Here is a 22,785-nt window from a genome sequence, read left to right on the forward strand (position 1 = left end):
GAGTCTCTTCATTAACTTTAATGAAGTTTAATTTTAGATCAGGCCCCAAAACCATGTGAAATTCATGACACGGTTTCAATGTGAAATCAGATGACAATTGTCTGTTTCAACTCGAGTTTTTGGGGTAATTGAAACTTGAAATTCAAAATGAAACTGGGGGGAGTGTGAACCAAAAGGTCCAACCCAAAGAAACTAAAATACTCTCATGAACTAATGTAAAGGGAAAATATGGCTCTAAAGATTTCCAGTATTCATTACAATGTTTTGTGCCGGGAGGGAGATTTTTCCTCTCTGTATAAATATATATCATTCACAGTAACAATCACGGGATGTGTGCTCATGCATGCAGAAGCACACACAGAGGGAAGACTAGCCCCTGTGTCATAAGTATTAGGGATTAGGACTGAGATTCGCTGGAAATGTTATCCAGCGGGAGCTTGTACAGTCCCTGCCTGAACTGTGCATGTACCTAGCACGGCCATAAATAACAAATTTGCTTACAATGTCCAAATAAGTAAATGAAGAATCAGATATGACAATTCAAACACCTCATAAACGTGACCTTTTCATTAGTCTGCATTTTGATTGGCTGCTTATTCCAGCTTTCCCTTAGGTGATAACCAGAGTACACAGGGAATGGGCAACAAGTCAAATTACAAAAATACTGAAAAGGTCAGAGTGGTACAGTTTGCTGTTATCTTTCACTGAGCTGATGCTGCATGAACGTTCTCCTATCTTACCGATCATGACAGTGAACAGGAAATCTTAATGGAGTGACTCGTTCTAGTGGCTGTTTTTGGAATGGTACACAGAGTGGCCCTCTTTGGAGCGTTCCATTGCTGGAAGAATTGGTGTTGGGGCTTTTTGTATATTACTTTAAAATATCTTTATTTGTATACGTGGGGCCAGATGATAGATCCTCTGGTCTGGCCAAGCTGGGCTTAGCATAAGACCCAGGGATAGCGTTATGCCACCTTTACACTGCCCCAATCTGAGGCGGACCTGGAGCCAGGCTGATCCCCACAGTGAACTACAGTAGACTCACAGCCCCAAGGGGCCCTTCCAGCAGTTGGGTCACTGGGATATAGAGACATCCTGACCATATCCTAGGAAAACTCCTTTCACCTAGGAATTCCCCCTTCAACAGTGGCTGGGGAAAGATGACAGAGCAGCCACTACAGATCTCTTTGCTCCTGGAATTAATCTAAAGGGAAATGGAAGATGCCAGAGACAGGCTGAAACTGTAAAGGGAAATGAGGAGACTTTAGAAGCTGGGAATTGGAACATTCCCATTGTCATTTCCAAATTTAGCTTAGTAGATTTAAGAGCTGACCCTTTCTGGAGATTCAGAAACTGGGTCCTATATATATATATATGAAACAGGGGAGTTCATGAGAGCTGCAAAAGGTCAGGTGCATGCCACAGTAAGCTCTCATTTTAAATTATCTTCTATTTCCACCTTATCTTCCTTTGTGAACCCCTCAAAATTCTCCTCTTCTGTAATGCCTACAGAAAACTGATCTGTAGGCATCTGATAATGGCTAGGCAGGTGATGAATCTGATTGCTGCTACTGATTGGCTAAGAATTAAGCACACGGTAAACCTTTGCTAAAACATCCTATTATTCCCCTCTCCACATCCTCTCCCTCTCCATCTAATTTTTAGTCTCATGCACCTGTAATGTCTTGCCTTTTAAACCGTAAGTAAGAACAGTTCCGTGCTTAAAGCAATGGGGTCCCAATCCAGTGGATGCCTCCAGATGCTCCTGTAATATACATGTTAACGATAATAATAATAATATTAATAATCTTTTCCAATTAAAATTCAAGTTTGCAATGCAGAATTCCAATGACCACCTGTTCTGTAACTAACCAGTAACAATCATATGGCCTACATAGCTTCCCCAGAGAAGGCCTCTGTGTCTGGACTGTGCATCAAAAGCATCAAAGACAGGACATTTTCAAGTGGCATTACTGCAAACACTTCCCTGAAAGAGTTAATTCTTTCATTGTCAGTCATCTTCATCAAAATCATGTCTGTGGACATCGTGGAGATTAAGAATATACACAATGCCCCACTTATCCCCAGACCTTTAACCTGAAAACAAGTGAGAACCCTACCGAGTGGATTTCTAACTGTTTTGCACTGGATTTTCAACTTTTACTTGACTGGCCTATCTCACATTTAATGCATAAATACAGTATCAGACATTCCCCTGGGTAAAATAGATGCACATTTAAACTACAATGCCATGTCTGGCCACTGTATGAACTACAGTGAGAAACTAGGCCTAGGAGAAACCTTTGGTGACAAAGTGACACTTCAGAAAAAAAGATTAAAATATCCAAATAAATAAAAATGAATCACCGCTCTTTATAAGTGAGAATCTCTGCACTCCCCACTGACTGCTGCTTCCCTCCATTCCACACCCATTAACTTAGGCCTTGGCTACACTGGCGCTGTACAGCGCTGCAACTTGCTGCACTCGGGGGTGTGAAAACGCCCCCCCCCGAGCGCAGCGAGTGTAGCGCTGTAAAGCGCCAGTGTAATCAGTGCCTGCAGCGCTGCACGCTCGCTCGCAGCGCTGCAAGCTATTCCCCTCGGAGAGGTGGAGTACTTGCAGCGCTGCGAGAGAGCTCTCACAGCGCTGGCGGCACGACTACACTCGCGCTTCACAGTGCTGCCTTGGCAGCGCTGTGAATTCTCAAGTGTAGCCAAGGCCTTAGGTTCAACCTTCCGGTTTTTCCTCCCTTCTTTATTTTCTTATGAACTTCCTCTCTTGGACCACTAGGTGCCATCAGTGCATGCTCACTCGGTGCTACCTACAAAGACTATAAAACTAAACTAGTTCGATGTAAAGGCTGAATACAGTTTTTTGCAGGCAGGTCTGTCTGTGTTAGATTAGAAGCAGTAACTTTTCACTAACAAATGCTTCTTGATTGAAAAATCCTCTCATTCACATATATTAAGGTTTTATAAATAGGGCCCTACCAAATTCACAGCCATGAAAAACGCATCGCAGACCGTGAAATCTGGTCTCCCCCCTTGAAATCTGGTCTTTTGTGGGGGGGGGGGGGGGAGACCAACGTTTCTCAAATTGGGGGTCCTGACCCAAAAGGGGTTTGGGGGGGTCACAAGGTTATTTTAGTGGGGTCGCGGTACTGCCACCCTTACTTCTGCACTTCGGAGTTGGGCGGCCAGAGAGTGGCGGCTGAAATCATGAAATTAACTATTTTTAAAATCCTATGACCGTGAAATGTATCAAAATGGACCGTGAATTTGGTAGAGTCCTATTTATAAAATATTAAAATGTGGGTAACTATTTAGCTGCAGTGATAAATGGGCCATACCATTACTCTTGGCAAAAATCAAATACTGTCTTCCGATTGCGATTACAGACTAGATAGTTCAATTTCAGTCCCAATGCACATCTCTTGTTGTTATTTAAATCTTCTATATTACTCTTAAAGGGTAGGTCTCCTTTAGGCCTGAAGAACCTGTGATAACAACAAGCATATTACCATGACATAAACTCTGTCCTTACATCTTCACTTCATTTTTAGCATAATGAAAATCATTTAATCTCTTTTTGTTATCTGAAAATGCATGAGCTGTTGTTCATTAATCACAGTTTATTTCATTTCTTTTGCCACAGGCATCATGGTAACATATTCATTGGCTAGCAGGGTGGGAAAAATGCTGCAATTTCAAGCACAACTTTGGTCAGTAAAACCAAAAGTGCCCACAAAACTCCATCTTGATTGGAGTTCCTCTCTTAATAACATCCACAATTGAGACCCACAAAATGAAAACTGTTTTAGCAGATACATTGATGAAAGAACCTGAAGGGATATCTGTGTATCCAGTTCCTTTATACTCCATGAATGCCTTCATACTTTCCAGTCTTACTGCACAGAGCAGTAAAATCCTGGGGGGGGGGGGAAGAGAGGACATATTTTCTTGGGCTATAATTGTAGCATTAGAACAAAGATTGATTGCCAAACATTAAGAAACCATCTAATGTTACAGTACCAAAGACTTTATTTTTTTCTTTCAAGAAGAGAGATGGATTCCTTGGCTTCCTTCACGGTAGACGTTCAATACTGGGATGGAATATGATTCTCAAGTGAGCTTCCCTGCAGGTGCACTCAATTCCTTGATGGGAACCAAGTGTGGGTTCTGTGAGGGCATAGGAAGGGAAGGGAAATCAGTAAAGCCCTGCCCCTCTCCTAGCCAACTACTGAGGGAGGAGCAAAGCTTAGTTGCCAGTACTGGGCAGTGTGCATAGCTGCCAATGTTTTGAAAAAGTTTTGCAAGGGACAAAATAGGCGGGAGTTCTGCGGTACAGGGTTACCAGCACCTGGTGAGTTTTGTGTACATACCAGAGAGGTTTAAGATTTACCTAGAACTTTATAACATTGACCCCATGCCTAGGCTATGACAGTGCAACTCAAGATGGGGTTTAGCAAAGGCAGCTTTATGTCACCTATTCTCCAATCGATCCTGGGGCTGGTGCGGACCAGAGAGGACACAGGGTATAGATTTTAAGCTCTTTATACCAGGCCCTGACTTTTCATTATGCATGAGTGTACACTGCCTATCCCAATAGGGACCTGATCCCTGATGGGGGCCTTTATGCACTACTGCAATAAAAATCATTAATAATGTAGAGCAGCCTCGGGTCTGAGAGTCCCTTAAATTATTTCAAAACTGTTTTTTCATTGAATGTGCATTTTAATGGAAAACAAGCATCAGTGTCTAGGAAACAGACTAGTTTAAACAGAATCCATGAGCATGGAGCAGAGAACTCGGCAGAGCTGTTTGTGTGTTCTTGTTACACTGCAAACACCCCATAGAACACCATTAGCAATGGGATTCTTTCATAGACAGTTAGGATGAAAAGTAATTACGAAGGATGGTTTCACAGATGCTATCTATCGTGTCTGGAGAAGAGAAAAAAATTATCTCTAGCAGGTCCTTCTGGTTATCCACAGAGAGGCCATCATCTAGGAAAGTAGGTTACGTTTAACATATCAACTAGCATATTTTAACCGACACAGTTTTAAACTAGTGTGGACAGTAAAATATATCAAGTGGTCAAGGTCAACGTGAGGATCCCCCTTAGGACTAGCATTTTTAAACACAATCTATTTTCCTAGTCTAGACATGGTCACACAAGGACTGACTGTATTTTGTGTCTTGTAGGGGTACTGAGCTGAGCATTTTTTCTGGTACTTAACAAATCGTTAATTAATAGCAATACTAATAAATGGTCATCCTGATTAAAAGGGACTGGGAACTACAGAAGTGAGGCAAAGCAAGTTACTGTGCTGTTATTTGAGTCTATCAGGGTTAGCAATATTAACTGCATATTCTACATTCATTCTGTGAATGGGGCTGACACTGCAAATGTGGAACAAACACTGTACATACCATGGAGATTCACAGTATGGAGAAATCTTTAGTTTCTAAACTGATTTCTGTGCGTAACTGAAACATCTCATATCAGCGAGTGACTGGTCCATAGAAAATCAGTTCTTGTAATTGACATTTTGCATCCATTGCATTTTCCACTGTGCTCCCCTCAACCAGACAGATAGGATATGTACCTATATTTTGCATTACTCTGATTTTAGCTATTTATCCAAACGTCCTTTATTTTCTCACTGTTTTAAATTCAGTCTGACTTCTTAGCATCAGGAAAGGCACAACAAAACCAATTAGGACTAGGAGATAACTGAACTGAGCCCAGGGCTGGTAAATGTTCATGTGTTTTTAAATTTCCATTGTATGCTGCTTACGCCTCTCTTTAATGGAAGATTTGCAGTCTCCACTTGACTGGAAAACATCCATAATAAAGCCATGTAGGCTATCGTATAGTACAAATCTCTTGAGAAAATAATGCAGTTTTAGTAAGGCAGGGGTTTCAGCTGCTCTAATCATTCTAATTACTTGAGAATGTTTCCTTCTTCCCCCTGCATCCTCTAGGGCCTTTTTGCCTTCAGATCAGCTATAGAAACAAAGTAATTTAGCCAAGTAAAAAGCTTATTAGCACATGATGCAGTTCACTGGCACAGGAAAACTACATTGCATCCCACCCACTCCTCAAACAGGTAGACCTCAATATTACAAAGGGGCTTTGTCTGGCACAGAATACCTTAATACGGTCAAAGAAGGCAGAAGGCAGAAGTTCTGTGTGTGAAGGGAAGTTACAATGCACAAGGTGGAAGAAGCCAGTTCAATTCCAAGATCAAGTCAGGCGTCACAATGACAGCAGGCAATTTTGTAAATCCTGAGCTATTAATTAAGAGTCCTCAGATTATTTTTGCTTTCCTGAGGACCTTTTGTTTTGTTAAATTGCCAGGCATCACTGAACATGGGAATAGCTGTGGATGCCTATTAGTACTCAAGGTGCAACTTTTGAACTTAATAAAATCCTTCAGATATCTCAGTTTATTATTATTATTTATTTTTCCTAATACAGCAAAATATCAGATTCATCATCATAGATATTAGTAAACAAAGAGGGTTGGGATGAAGGGAACGATGAAGGGAACGACATACCTATCTTCAGGGTTTACGTTAATCATAGACTTCTTAAAAGTCAGCCTAAATTGCTTTGAATTTTTCAGGCACTCCCTTTTAGCAGAATGCCAGTTGTTCATTAGCTGCAAGGTCAGCCATATCACTGAGCCAGGCATCAATATTTGGTGGGGATCGACTTTTCCATTTTTGCAGGATTAATTTTTTAGCAACCAAAGTGGCACATTGGACCCAGGCCACCTTGTTACCAGTAATCTCTATGTATCAGGAATATGTCCAAGAGTAAAATTTAAGGGGAAGGGCTCCAATTTAGCATCCAATATCACATTGGTCCTTTGACCCACCTCATATCAGAAACTCTTGATATAGTGGCACTCCCAAAACAAATGAGCTAATGTAGCTCCAAGGGAGTTACACTTCCTACGGCAGTCAGCATTTATAAACCCTCTTTACCATTAGCCTATGTGGAGACAAATATATTCACAAAAGCATCTTTCTCTAGTTTAAAGTTGCTTTAACATTAGATACATTTGTATTCAATTGGGTCAGAGATAGTAGTGTATCCAAATCTCTATTCCAAACAACTTGCAAATTATCAATCTATGGCAGACTTTTTTGGGCCAGAAAATCATAAAAAGATACCATTGGCCAATAAATCCAAGAAGTTTCTTTTAAAATAATAAAAGTTCTGGAGGTTCTGGAGCTCCCAGTGTATCTGATCCAAATACATTCATAAGTAAATGCATTAACTGGAGTGGCTTCCATAAAGGTTTTGTCACTGATTTTCAGGATAAAATTGCCTCAGAGGACTACCTCTGCATGGAAAAATGGATGGAAGCAGAACTTTTTAGGCAAATTTGACCAACCTTGCCTCAGCCATTATTGTGGGAGCTCGGGAGCCATCCACTCTATAATAATTTGATCCTACAATGCCTGAAAAGGGGTGAGTGTATACCAATTCTTATTCAATCTGAACCCAAGGTGGGGTTTGCGGGGTCATATCTAATAGCCACAAAGATGCCTGGCTTAACAAAAAGGAGATCTGTTCATTTTCCAAGTTGGGAAAATGAAATCCTCCCAGTGATAGGCAGAGCTGTCATTTGTTCAGCGACAATCTAGGTTTCTTACCTCGGCCCTGAAGGAATGTTCTGAAAATATTGTTGAATTTCTTAAAACATTTGCGGAATAGAAACAGGACATAGACCCCTCAGGACATACAAAATTCTGGGCAGGGCATTCATTTTCAGTATATTAATTTTACCCCACAAACTGGAGGATGCTTTTTGATAAACGAGCCAGACTTATTTTAGGTCAAACTCTGACATCCATCCTTTGGCAAAACTCTCTTTGGGCTATATCCTTAATTGGGGCTAAATTACTCAGTTCTTATTTCATCTTTGTGAGGGCAAAACACCCAATGGTCCAATTCTGTTCTCAGATACAAAACAAGAGGAACCTCACTGAGATCAACACAGTTATATTTGTGAAAACCTAGAGTACCTCTGACTGCAAAGAGTGTACACTTGAGTAAAGATTCAGCAGGGATTTCAGGATTTGGCACAGAGACAATATGAAAAATGGCATGGCTGCCTTTAGAGCCAACAAAGTCTCTGAGATAGAGCAAATATAGGTCTTCACATTAATGTGCTTTCTCTCTCTACTGAATCGACCTTTAAAATCAACCATTGGGGGAGTGAATTTAGCGAGAGTTTTAGAGGCTTGAAATCAAGGGCAAGGAGAGGGAAGTTGGCTTGTGTTTGTACAATAGGAATAAAGAATGACTTCTAGGGACTGGGATGAGACACCCTGTTACATTCTAGTTGTGACCTATGTCAGGATTTAAACCCAGAAATAAAAGTATAGTGCAATAATCCATCAGCCTGCATGCTAGTTACTAACTATAATTAAACACATGGGGCCAGATTCTGTAAACATAGAAGCTTGACAGAAAACCAAAAAGGGAAGGCTGGCTGGATGGTGTTTATCTTGTTCTAACTATCCACAAAGCCCACAGAGAAGACATTCCACAGACCCTCTGTAACAGGAGTCACAGTGGACCAAATTTCAGGGCAGAGGCTAAGAGGCAGGGTCATAGCCATCAAATTGGTCCATGTACACCTGAACCCAGCAATGGTATCTAGACATCCCATCCCTCTGCAGTTCTCTCATACTCTGGAAAGGATGAATCTGCAGGGGCTTTGCATGGGGCCACAGCTGGCCAGAATATGCCCATATATTTGTGCAGCCAAATGCTACGGTTCCAGAATATGACGTACGTTGCACTGATGCTTGCTTTATATACTTCACTGCAACCATCCCAAGGTGATCACTTCGTGCTAGATAACCTTTTATAATATTCACTACAGAGGGGACACCAGTTAATTGCACCATTATCATGTGACAACACAATGCCATAAAAGTGTATCACTGTGAAAAAATGTGAACACAGACATTGTTCTCAAGGAAATAATGACTGGCAGTCATTACAGGGGCAACAGCTGTCACAAGCTCTGGTGGGAAACTGCATGAGATCATAGGATGGGTTTTCAGGTTAATCTGTAGTCAATGCACAGGTATCAAAGTAATTTTTTTAACAGCAGTAAAGCAAGTGCCCTTGGAACCATGGAATTGTAGGACTGGAAGGGACCTCGAGATGTCATCTAGTACAGTACCCTGCACTCATGACATGGATGCTCTTAACATATAATTTATTTGTACTGGAAGAGAGGCTTAGGTTGCAGCATTTGGTTTTCATCAAGTGAAGCTGAAATAACTGTAGCACAAGCACTTCAGCTGAGTTCTGTGTCCGCATCAGTGAGCAATTCATGCGGAAATTGCCTCCAAAAACCAAACCTAAATCTGCCCCTTCCCCAAATCTATCAATTAACCAAGCTATTTCCCCCATATTCTGAAAAGATGGGGAAGAGAGAGCGAGCGATTGCTGTTATTTGTATTTTTTTAATTCTTGGGTGGTGCTCAGATACTGCAACTGGGTGGGGGAAGGGAATCGAAGTATGGAGAGAAGAGAAATTTAAACTCAGTGTCTCTTTTAGTATCAATCCCTTCCCTGTAACTGCTAGGCCATATTCATTCATCTAGGCAATGGTCTTGAATTTTTGGGAGGCAGCATAGTCTGGAGGGAGGGGCAGAGAGTTGTATTAGGTTCTGACCCTTCCATTGATAGTACATTGGCAGACTGCTGCCCCTGCAAAGAACCCACCTAAAGTCAGTGAGGCTCCATGTGGGATCAGCGATGCACCCACGTCGTATCAATTGCAAGCTTGGGGCCTTCGTTGGAAGATCCTGACTTCTAATCCTGACTCTACCACTGATATATATAATAACAGTCAGCATGGATTTGTCAAGAACAAATTGTGTCAGACCAACCTAATAGTTTTCTTGACAGGGTAACAAGCCTTGTGGGTGGGGGGGAGTGGTAGATATGGTATATCTTGTCTCTAGTAAGGCTTTTAATATTGTAGCAGCCATGATCGGGTTGTTTCAGAGTTTTCTGGTCTTTATCTAGGTGGAGCTTCTATAAGGTGGGAGCAGTAGTTCTCAACCAGGGGTACATGTACCCCTGGGGGTACGCAGAGGTCTTCCAGGGGGTACTCAACTCATCAAGATCAGTGTTTCTCAATCTGGGGATTGCAGTCTCTGCGGGGGGTCATGAGACGGATTTAGGGGGATAGCAAGTGCACGGTCAGCATGAAGGGGTGGCAAGCAGGGAAATTGCCCGGTGCCCCCTGCCACAGAGGGCCCCATGGAGGTAAATTACATGCTTCAGCCTTGCTGCCTGGGGCTCAGGCTTCAGACAAGGCTCACAGGTGAAAAACAGTCTCAAGTATCACATGAAAGATAAATTGATTGGAATATATATATTGTACTTATTTTATAATTATATAGTAAAAATGAGAAAGTAGCAACTTTTCAGTAACAATGTGCTGTGACACTTTTGTATTTTTATGTCTGATTTTGTAAACAAGTAGTTTTTAAGTGAGGTGAAACTTAGGGTATGCAAGACAAATCAGACTCATGAAAGGGGTACAGTAGTCTGGAAAGGTTCAGAACCACTGTCTTAGAGTATTTAACATTTTTCCTATTAGCCTGTTTGGGCCTGATTTGTCAGTGAGTTAGATCTGTGTTATACCAACTCCGTATACTAGCGCCGTAAAGATCGATGGAACCACACCACCATAAATGATGGTAAAGCAGTGATAAATCAGGCTCTGCATGTCTTCCACTTCTAGGGTCAGACTTGCTATTTTGTGCAGGAGAGAGTACAAATCCATAGTGGGTGTAATTTGTAAAAGGAGCTGCTGACCCTCAGATAATGTGTCCACTTTACAAAACTACCATTTGTAATTTAGCACAGATTAGGACGGCTGGCAGCATGGGCAGTGGGTGAAACTTCCCCTGGAGGAGGCAAGCTCCTTGTCCTGCCTCTTCTGCCCACAGCCCCACCCAAACTCCACCCCTGCTCTGCCCCAGGCCACGCCCCCACCCACTGCTGACTCGCCACTCACCTCTTCACCACCACCCAGATCCCCCCCCTCTGCTCACCTTCTCCCCCGCCCACCGCTCGCCCACCTGCTGCTCGCCTCCTCACCCCCCCTCACCAGACCCTTTCCCCGCCCGCCACAGACCCCCACCATCACCTGCTGTGCAGCTGGCTCACTACTCGCCTCCTCATCCTGCTGCTGCCCCTCACCCCCCATAACACCCTCTCTCCTTTTCACCGTAAAGCACTAATAACATTCCCCAATGGAACTGAACAGGCAACAGGCATAGCTCAATTGCCAGATAGATTCTCCTCTGTGTGGCAGGGCCTTTGGTGTATGCTGTATAGAGAGAGACAAAAAGCCAGGCTACCTGCGCCAACCTGAAGCCTAATCTCTCCTTTTGAAAAAGTGCTTGTCATTGACAACCTGCATTAAGGCAGTAGTTTAATCACAGAATTCCCTGCCAGACTCGTTTACTTAAACTGGGTTTGAATAAAATGATTAGATCAAGAAATAAACTCACTGGCTATGTCAGCTCCTCCTTAAGCCAAGCTAGCAGTTACTTCTTCTGGGTACAGAGAATAACTGACGGGTCATCATTTGGAAACTGTTTTGACCCCAATAACACATTTTCCTACAATATAAAAGCCAGCTGAATGTGGTGAAAGGCTTCCTGGGCATTGGCAAATGGCTTCATTACCACTTTAATGGCTCTAACAGTTTCAGTGATCTCTGCTACTAGGTCTCTGGAAGGCTTTTTCACTGTGTAAAGTTACTCAGGGATCCCCTCTGCTCGCCTCTTCACTCCCCCTGTCTGCCACTGACTCCCCGCTCACATTCTCAAACACATCCCGCGCCCCGCTGGGGGGGGGAGTGCGAGGAGAGACGTGGCCGGCAACTGCAGGGACCTCAGAGGGGGGAAGGGGATGAGTGGAGGAGAGGAGAGGAGGTAGATTCACCCCAGGCAGCAGCAGCAAGTCATGGGAGCCTCGGGGAAGAGTCAGAGCAGGGAGGGGAAGAGGCAGACGGGGGGCACCATGGCCCAGGTGTTGGGCAGCAGGGACGGCTGTGCTAGGGGAGGCAACTTGCCTATTATACCTGCTGCCCATGACTGGCAGCCTGTGCTCAAGTGGGGCCAGGACATGAAATAGCAAAGGATGCTGCAAACCAGGATTCCCATGTGCTAGTACAGGTGTATGGAGACCCCAGGACTGGAATTGCAGGGTATACAGCATGTCAAGTTTGAAGTGCAATGGCAGAACTATGTGGGAGATGCATGCAGAACACTTACCTGCATCTAACTGGTATGATTACTTCCCTACTTTAGAAAAAGAAGTTAAAAACAACCTGACATTTTATCCTGGCTCCTGAATTAGAGTGCATATAATATTTGTGACCGGATGTTTGGGTTGGCAGACAATACGTATATCATCCTGGGGTTAATATTTCATTACAGATCCTCACAGTTCATCCCACTTCCTGGAAAAATAAAATAAACTGGTATGTATTATAGGAGACAAATCTCTTAATACAAAATATTTAATATAGTGAAATTTCATTTCATGGATGCTTGCATTTCTGCTATGATAAGTCTTATCTTGAGACCAGTATATTAACAAATACTGCCTAAGACAAAGCAATCGTTTGTCTTTATTGCAGTCAAGCATAACAAATAGCTGAGTAATATTTTGGCACCGATCTGTAATGTCTGATGCATTAGTCCCTTACATGAAAAATTTACAACTACAGGTCTGTCTCGCTGCCATTAACAAAGCAAAGGCTTCTTGCACTTGTTATGCTCTCACAGTGACACCTTGCATAAGAAGTCTTAACTATGCATTTCATTTAGACTTTACGGGATGATTCTTACGACATTAAGAACAAATTAATCTAAATAAACATATTTAACGGAGTTGGGCAGCGAGGAAACAGATGCCATTTTATTGCACAGTTGTTACCTTAGCAGGAAAGGGCTTTAGAACCAGATTCTCTGTCCCACTCTGCTTCCTTTGCACTGCTGTGCAGGCATAAAGAGAGCAGAAACCTCTCCTGGTGTGGGGAAAAACCCAATGGGCATACAGGAGCAGGTGTAACTAGCTCCTATTTGACCCTCCCCACAGCCACTGGAGCTGGGTGTGAATCTGGGTGGAAAAGAGGCATAGCACTGCACTGCAACTCTCCTCAGCTGGTGGACAGCCCCTTGGGGATTCATGTTGCCTGCATGCACAGGTTAGAGCAGCACTAGGAGCAGGCAGAGAATCAGGGAGCTGTAACCTACTCCTGTATGGTCTTCCTCCCATCACTGCTTCACTGCGCATAAACTGAGCAAAGCAGGGAATGTGGCCCATAGATTTTTCCTGATGTGCTGTCAGTGATATCAGACCCTTGTCAGTAGACATACAAGTGTAACTACTTTCCAGGCAGTGCATTTCTAGGGGATTACTGCATCTCATGCATTGTTAAAGTCACTCATCCTTTGGCCTTCTGCCTTACCATATGCCCTTATGGAAAACACTCTAGATAACAGTGATTCAAACTGTAGGGTTCTAGAATGTAAATATATTCACGTTCAATAGAAAACACTTAAAAAATCTATGGAAGTTAATAAAGAATGCGATCTTTCTGTAGGTTTTTCGAACCATCTCATAAAATTCTATAGCAGGACTATTATCTTCTATTCAGTTCTATAGAATGGTCCTGCCTCAAAAGGCTTAAAAGGGATATTACTGCTTTAAACAGCATGTGCTAATTAACTTTTTGAATCTAGGTGACACTGACGTTGCATAGTTTCAGTGCAGTAACAACTGCTTACTAACAGCAACATACAGGGACAGATCTTCAGCTGGTGTCCATTGTCATAGCTACATGAACGTCAATGAAGCGATGACAATTTCCACCTGCTGAGGATCTGCCCAGCTGGTTAAATCCTGCAGTCCTTTCTCAGGTAAAACGTCCACTGACTTCAATGGGAGCTTGGGCTGGGTAGAACTGCAGAAGTTGGGACACAAAGAATCCTAAGGTCTGATTCTCATTTACATTAAGGCCAATTTGCACCACTCTGGCAGTGTCAAAGGGCTCACGGTAGGTGCAAATGTAATGTATTCCCACATTAAGGCCCCTTTACACTTTCAGAATGACCAACAAGAGCCTAAAGGCAAGTCTACCCTTAAAGCTGCGCAGCTGTAGCAGTTTAGTGAAGATGCTCTAAGGGCATGGCTACACTTGCAGATGTAGAGCGCTGTGAGTTAAACCCGCCTTTGGAGAGCGCAGTAGGGAAAGCGCTGCAGTCTGTCCACACTGACAGCTTCAAGCGCACTGGCGTGGCCACATTTGCCGCACTTGCAGTGGCATTGGAAGCGGTGCATTATGGGCAGCTATTCCAGCATGCAAGTGGCTGCAACGTGCTTTTCAAATGGGGGGGGCGGGGTGGAGTGTGACAGGGAGTGTGTTGTGTGTACGTGGAGGGAGAGAGAGTGGGGTTTTGGGGTGCTGAGAGTGTATCAGCATGCTGTCTTGTAAGTTCAGACCCCCTTTCCCCCCACCTCTCTCTCTCTCTCACTCACTAAAAGCGAACAGTAAATGGTTGCTTTTTCTCGGAGCTGATAAGCAGCTGGCTTCTCCGAAACGGAGCTTTGAAAGGGCATTTCCGCATTCCTGCAGCCGATTTCACAACAATGACAAGAGTGGCCACTTGATTTAAGGGGATCATTGGGCGTTTCCGGAGGCTGATCACAGCGCAGTAATGCAACACCTCGTTCACACTGGTGCCACGGCGCTCCAGCGGGGGCGCAGCAAACGTTATTCCACTCACCGAGGTGGAGTAGCAGCAGTGCTGTAGCTGCGGAGTCAGAGCGCTCTACGTGCCTTGCCAGTGTGGACGGGGAGTGAGCTGCGGCGCCCGGGGCTGCTTTATTGCGCTGTAACTCGCAAGTGTAGCCAAGGTCTTAGCCACCAGGAGCGAGCTCTCCTGTCGGCATAGTTAATCCACCTCCCAAAGAGGCAGTAGCAATGTCGATGGGAGAAGCTCTCCCGCCAACGTGATGCTGTCTACACAGGGGCTTAGGTCAGTCTAACTAGTCACTCAGGGATGTGGATTTTTCACACCCCTGAGCAACATAGTTATACTGATATTGGGTCTGTAGTGTAGACCAGCCTTTAGTGTAAATGACAATCAGGCTCTTCATATTTAACAGATGTAAAATATTAGCCATATAGTATATATCCACTGAATTATTTTAATCCTCTACACACATAGTAACATAAATATGTATACATTAATTATAGTCAAATACTATTCACTGAATAACTTATTCAGTATATTTTGTGATTTAAAAAAATATTCAACAAGTATATTTGTCCACCTAGCTCTAGAATAAATATATATCTATGATATGGCTGTTTAACCTCAAAATACGTTTTCTATGATCCTCATTTCAGTACACACATTAAGAGAGCCAAATTCATCTTTGAAGAAGGAAAGAAGGAAAGAAAGAAAGACTATGATGAATATACTAAGCCAACATTATAAAGTGCAGATAAAAGCACTTACTTGGACCAATACTGCATGAGTACCTTAAATTCTAAAAATGAGCAATTGTTATCTCTTTAAATATTGATTGCCTGGATGAAACTATTATGAAAGCACTAGATAAAGTACTTAGAGCTAACACAAAAGATTCAATACACAAAAGAATAGGGTGGATGCAGTAATCATAACAAGATTGTATGGCATAGATTCCAGTATCACACAAACTATATATAGTGACAACTCCAGGACCAGCTCTTACACATCTAGGTTTTTTATTTGTCTCTTGTCTTCCTCCTGCATTTATCTCCTCTCCTGGCACATGTCCAAGGAAGGAGAGTGGAAACAGAAACGGGGAAAACAGATCCACATAAACCAGTAATTGGGATTTGGGCTCCAAACATTTTTCAGTTTCGGAAGGATATGTCTGTGTGTGTGTGTTAAAGAGGCCATCTGGCAGTTCAAATCTCCATGACATTCAGTTACATGAAGCAGGTCACTGAACAGTCAGACTCACTGAACTTCGAAGTGTTTATAGCATTTTTCACATGGATTAATTGTTCTGAAATATATTGGGCACCAACAAGCTTTTTTTCAGCAGACAGCGTGAAGCTTCCTGGCCCACTTACTTGATCCTCAGCAAGCACGTTTACTTTGAGTTTACTATGCGACATAGCCAGATAGATAACAGAAGTGATTTGCAAATATTTTCATGGATAAATGTTAACAGAAGCCTGACCCTAGGTTTGTGCATGCTAGCCTCTCTTTGGCTACAATGCTTTACAGCTGCCTACCCCAACTGCGGACCATGCAGGGGAGAAAAACCTGACACAGCGACCCCTGCTTCCCCTACCCAACTTTACAGTCATGTTGCGTGGTTAGAAAAGGTGTCAAGAACAAAGCGAGCAGGCATCCAAACACAAAGGTAGATGTCAATTACATGCATCCTGTACTGTTAGTACTGCCAACGTGGATTCATCTTTTGAAAGCCTGGGTCTCAGTCCTGATATTTTTTATCTATGTAGGATCGTGTTTGGAGGCCTTCACAGCCCATGGGCAACTTTTAAACAAAACCAGGCTGCGTGACTATTGAATTAAAAGTAGTGTAATTGTAGCTGTGTCGGTCCCAGGATATCAGTGAGAGAAGGTAAGTGAGGCTGGAGAGAGAGACAAGCTTTCCAGCCACACACAGAGATGAAGAAGAGCTTGTCTCTCTCACCAACAGAAGTTGGTCCAACAAAAGATATTACCTCACCCACCTTGTCTCTCTATTGAATTAAAAGCCATTCGGGCTGTTGGTTTAGCTGAATCCCTTTCTTTACAGTAAACCAGAGCCCGCAGGATTATGCACTCTTTTCTCCAGGTCTTGCTCCTTCATTCACCCCTCCTCTGTCCACTGCAGGAGGACACTGTCATTGCAATGGCTTTCATTTGACTGAGCTGAAAGATATGTAAATGATCTCAGTGCCTCTCCTTTCATCAACTAGCAGGTATGCAAAAGCAGCAAGATCACGGACTCCTTTTGCCAATGGGTGAACATGGCCCATTAGGGACACATTTAGCCTCCCTTTGTCTGAGGCCTGAAATCTTTTCTTGGTCCCTAACCAGGGCTCTCTTGGCTGGCAGTCACAGAAAGTGCTACAAAGCATGAGATGTGTAAGTCTGGAAGATGCATTGTACAGTTAGTTTGCTTTTAAACCAAATGAAAACAAGCTTGAAATGCCATTCCCTAATTCCCACAGTGTTGAAAGGCTCCTAGCAGTATTTATTTCCTTTATTTTTATGTCTTCCATATGAGCCTGTTGGGGGTATTGAGATTTACACCCCTCCGTGTCATGCTTTAATGAGTGAATTTTGTCTCCAACTGCAGCTCAATATCTCTTAAGAGAACATTTTAATACTGTATGTAATTATGTGGAATTTGATTCTCTGGGGATGTGAGGAGGCAGGCAGAGAAAGCAGGGTTTTGGGGGGGTACGACGGATTGAAGAGAGGGTTGAGAAGAGGGAGTGAGTTGGCAGGAATGGGTAGCAGGTCAGGGAAGGCAGAGATTTGGGGTGGAGTTGGGGTTGTAAGCTGTACGGGGTGCCTGGTGTGGGAGGGGGAACTCAGTGTCTCTTCAATGAGACTCTGGAGTGTGAAGTGCTCCCTCGGTACTGCTACTGACTCACCATGCCAAAGCAGCAGCACCGTGGGCAGCCCTGTAAGTGACATTAGCTACCCTCACAAGACTTCTACCAACACTGACTGCAGCCATGGGAGAACAGCTATCCTGGTGAGCTTTCAGCCACATCCAAACCAGAATTGGAGACGAGGTCCCTTTTGATTTGGGATAAAGCCTGGAACAAAAACTGTAGAGAAGGATTCCAATTCAGCAATATCAGTCTGGACCCTTTTGAAATTTAACCACATTCAGATTTCAGCTGCCTGTGTTGGCCCATCTCCTCTAGCAGTTACTGAGAATTGATTAACCCTTTAATGGGTATTACATGCACTTCACATAGGGCCTTTCACATCCACAGAGAGGACCCCTCCACACACACAGCGAAGGGCAGGGACTTCTGTATAAATTGGATTTAAAGAGTAAAGTAGAGAAATAAGTTTGTAGGCTGTGAAAGCTCCCTAGCTACCTCACATCATTTCCATTACAGCTATGAAACTGACATGCTTTAAGAAAATATAAACTTAATTTTAAAACATTTGGGAAATTCCATTAAGTGATTTATCGTGCATCTGAAGAAAACGTAATTTAACATCGAAGCTCTAAACAGTATTAAAGCAAGCCCCAGGTGTTCAAATTAACAGTAAAATATTTGACACAGAAAATTATTGAAACAGCAAATAGTGTTGTTCTCTAATTATCCTAATGCAATAGATCACCATTTGGGCAAGCATCCCAGCAGGCATTCGCTTGGATGCATATGTTCAGGGTATTTTATTTTGCTATTAAATGCTTGTTGCAGTGTGCTGTGTGCACAAAACAGTGCTCAGGTGAGTTAAATCTGCCTTGTCTTAACCCTTTACCATGTTATCCACTGACTTCACTCAGAGCTGGCATCCTGATTCGTGTGAATACAGCAAAACATCACCTTGCAGACTGCAGCCTAATCACTTTCCATATCTCATCTCTTTAACATTACACATACCATAAGATATTACAGGAATTAAACTGGCTAAAAAATATCCTCTTGCAGCAAATGATCTGTGCCATTGCTTCAGCCTAGAGCACTCTGAGGTTATTTTAACTTCACACAGGAAATAGGGGGCAGGAAGAGAAAGTATTGCTCAGCCAGAGTATGCTTAATTAGTTTACGACTGTCTCTCTCAATAACTTGTGAATAAGATCCCTATTGATCTAATTAGCAGCAGTGGGAGAAAATTCTGCTTTCCAGGGCTGTAGGCACCTTCTAGATTCTAGATAAACAGATCGGCTGTTTCCCACATGACTATGAATGGGCAGCAGGGGCAGTTGCCTTAGACACAAAGCATTTGGGAGCCCTATAAACCCGAGGATTTTTGGAGATTCCGAATTTAAATGCTTCACTGAATGGAAACAGTGTGATTTGAATGAATAATTGTCTATTGGCATTCTGTACTACTACTAAAGAGCCTGTACTATGACAATTCTGAGCCAGGTTTATGGGCCCCTACCAGCTCCCCTTACAATGGAAATTGGCTTGTGTAAAGACATTGGCCCTTTTCTGGAGCTGCTGCTGAGCTGAACTCAGCACAGCCCAAGGGCAAGACAGAGGTGTCTGTGCATCGCCTTTGTGCTTCCCAGACTCTAGAGCAGGGGTCGGCAATGTTTGGCACACGGCTCTCCAGGGTAAGCACCCTAGTGGGCCGGGCCAGTTTATTTACCTGCTGACGTGGCACGTTTGGCTGATCGCGGCCCCCACTGGCTGCGGTTCGCCGTCCCGGGCCAATGGGGGCGGCGGGAAATGGCGCGGGCGAGAGATGTGCTGGCCACGACTTCCCGCCGCCCCATTGACCCGGGACAGCGAACCGCGGCGAGTGGGGGCAGCGATCGGCCGAACCTGCCACGTCAGCAGGTAAATAAACTGGCCCGGCCCGCTAGGGTGCTTACCTCGGCGAGCCGCGTGCCGAACGTTGCCGACCCCTGCTCTAGAGGCAATGCTCAAACAGCCCCAGCAGTTGCTCTACTTTATACTGCCTGCAACGACCCTGAGGAGCCAACCAGCAGCCCAGAACAGTCAGAGTGTTGTGTGTTTCTGCCATGCCTCCTCCCACAAACGGCTCCCAGCTAGGCCCTTAGTTCTTGACTACACTTAAAATTTAGGTCAACATAGCTCCGTCGCTCAGGGACATGACAAAATCCACATCCTGAACAACATTGCTATGGTAACGCACAGTGTAGACGCATTGCTCAGGGAGGTGGTGTTCCCACACTGACAGAAAAAGCCCTTCTATCAGTGTAGACTGTGTCTACACTATAAGGTTATGCCAGCATTGCTAGAATGCCATCACTATGTGCCTATATAGTGCCCAGAGTGTAGACATATCCTTAGTGTGTCCCTGTGCTAGGAGTTGTGAAGCAAGCTGTTATGTCCACTCACTAGTCTTATATCAAGGCCCCAGTGGCCTAATGGATAAGGCAATGGCTTTCTAAGTCAGAGATTGTGGGTTCAAGTCCCATCTGGGGTGGAAAAACTACTAGTCTTACACCACCACAGAACTCCCCTTACTTCTCAGGGAGAACCACCAGCTTTGCTGCTACAGTACTGCCAATTACCCACAGGGCCTGATTCTCTGCTGCCTTGTGTAATCCTGTGCAAAGGGAGTTTCCCAGGCCTAGACATTCTGAAATTTTCAGCCTTTAGAAAAACCAGGAAATGAGAAGGGTGGAAAAACATGCAGGTGATTTTTTTTTTTATTAAAAGAAAAGAAAACTTTACAGAGTTGAACAGCCCATTTAAGTGTTTGCTGGAATGACAGGTGTTGGGATGCTGCCAAATTATTATTAGGAATTACTGTGATTGATATGAATGTAGCAAGGCTTAGTACGTCTGAATTTGCTAAAGGATTCTGGGAACCGAGGTCTCTTAGAATCAGATAGTATTTGAATGCTGATATAATTATGGATTATGAATGGTTAACTAGAGGCTCTATGTGTGTGTGTATTTCAGCTTGGAATTTTGGTCATGGTCAGTCGATGGCCCGTTCACTAAGTAAATATGCAGGAAATATGTAAATAGTGAGCTTGGTACTAACTGTCCTGGGTCAAAATGACCCCTTTAGGGTGGCACCACACTACGAGCTTATGCCAGTGGTGGGCAATCTGCGGCCCGTCAGGATAATCCACTGGTGGGCCCTGAGACAGTGTTTACATTGACCATCCACAGGCACGGCCCCCCACAGATCCCAATGACTGCGGTTCGCTGTTCCCGGCCAATGGGAGCTGCGGGAAGCGGCGGCCAGCACGTCCCTGTGGCCCACGCTGCTTCCCGCAGCTCCTACTGGCTGGGAATGGCAAACCGCAGCCTCTGGGAGCTGTGGACGGCCATGCCTGCGGATGGTCAATGTAAACACTGTCTCGTGGCCCGCCAGTGGATCACCCTGACAGACCGCAAGTTGCCCACCACTGGCTTAAATGAATGATTGATGAGAGAGTAAACATCAAATGGCCTTTGGTCTGACCCTTTTTGTCCCCTTCCAAAATATTAATTAGAAAAACAAGTAATGAAATGCCCACAGGACGTATTTCGGGGGCATGTGACTCCTTTGAGAGCGAGGGGTATAAATACTAAGAATATCGTACATGCACTGGCAGCTCCCCAATTAATATCTGAAGAGGTCCGTGACACTGTTAAGACAGAGGGTTTCAGGGTAGCCAACACCCTGCTTCGAGGGACTTTTGTGGGACTTTTGGACCAGAGGGCCTCAGGTTAGCCAAAACACTGCTTCAGAGGACATTTGACAGACCAAGTACTTGAGAAGAGAAGAGAAGAGAAGAGAAGAGAAGAGAAGAGAAGACTCCATCTAGGACTGGTAGCTATACCTGGTTTGTTTGCCAATCAGGATACTCTGTAGGACCAACATAGTTACTTAGGGTTTATGCTTGGGGAATTGAGGTTTAATAAGAATACATATTGTATAACCTTTTACTGCTTGTGTGATTCTTTCTCAAATAAATTGCTGTGCTTTGAGCACATTGTATCTGAATTTTCACGGGTACCGGTAACAATCTGCCCAGCTGTAAGCCATTAAAGATCCATTTCAGCAACAGCTTTTGCTACTTGCCCAACTAATATTCTTACAGTTATAACCTGAAGTGAAATTAGTATGTGTTAACTGAGAGACAGGGAGAGCATCAGAGAATACAGGAAAGGATCCACTATCCTCCATCAAAACCAACAGCATCTACAAGGCTGGGTCATCCAATTCATTTCATTGCTCCATCTAGTTTCTTGGAGGAGATAGTTCCTCTGAAAGGATAGTGTGTTCTCCAAGTTCCCCCTGGTGTTGCCTCTGGTTAATATCAATTGCTCCATTGCACAAGCCAGGAAGTCAAAAAAACCCAAACAGACTGGATGATTCCAAGCAGTCCTGGCATGTACTGCAATGGGGTTTCAGTTGAAGATAGCTTACCCTATCAAATTAAAGATTCATCTGTTTATCTCCAGTTGTTTTCATTGAAACAATTTCTCTCTCAAAATAATAATAAAGCAATGACTTGTTGGTTTTCATTTTATTGGTTACTTCTTTTACTCAAAGCATGCCAATTACGATCTAATTACAGTGCATGGTTCTGTGAGCACGCCAGACTGTTCTTACACACGATAAATCACAGTCAGTTACTCCAATTATTTAATCGGTAGAGCATAAATCTGTAATGACTATGTAATTACACATTAATAAATGCCATGATAGTTATTTAAGCCTCAAAAGATAAAGTACACTTCCCTGCATTTTAATCCTGTCGCCTTCTAGAGTCACAATAAGTGTTTGATTTATATCCCTGAGTGAGCAAAAAGAATTGTAGTTTGGTCTTGTGCGCAGTGTGCTGAACAACAATTTTCAGTCTAATCTCAGAGTCTTTTGATTAGTCCAGAGAGGAAATAGCCTGAATCAGTTAAGGTAAAATCTGCTGCAGCCAGTGCACCTGGCAAGCATTTTTTATTTTAGCAAAGCAGTAGCTATGGCTCAGGTTCAAGACTTGCAGGTGTACACATAGTAGCTCAAATCTTCCTACTA

General features: G+C 43.6%; 1 protein-coding gene and 1 non-coding gene across 2 annotated transcripts in view; one reads left to right on the forward strand and one right to left on the reverse strand.

Moving 5' to 3' along the window:
• Positions 1–22,785, reverse strand: part of KCTD16 (potassium channel tetramerization domain containing 16) — a 160,875-nt gene that overhangs the window by 51,419 nt on the left and 86,671 nt on the right. The gene's annotated exons all lie outside the window — the stretch shown is intronic.
• Positions 20,163–20,235, forward strand: TRNAR-UCU. Its single transcript has one exon. It is a non-coding gene; the product is annotated as a tRNA-Arg (tRNA).

Source organism: Terrapene carolina, unplaced genomic scaffold, assembly GCF_002925995.2.
Source record: "Terrapene carolina triunguis isolate 2854851 unplaced genomic scaffold, T_m_triunguis-2.0 Scaffold629, whole genome shotgun sequence".
Taxonomy (NCBI): domain Eukaryota; kingdom Metazoa; phylum Chordata; order Testudines; family Emydidae; genus Terrapene; species Terrapene triunguis.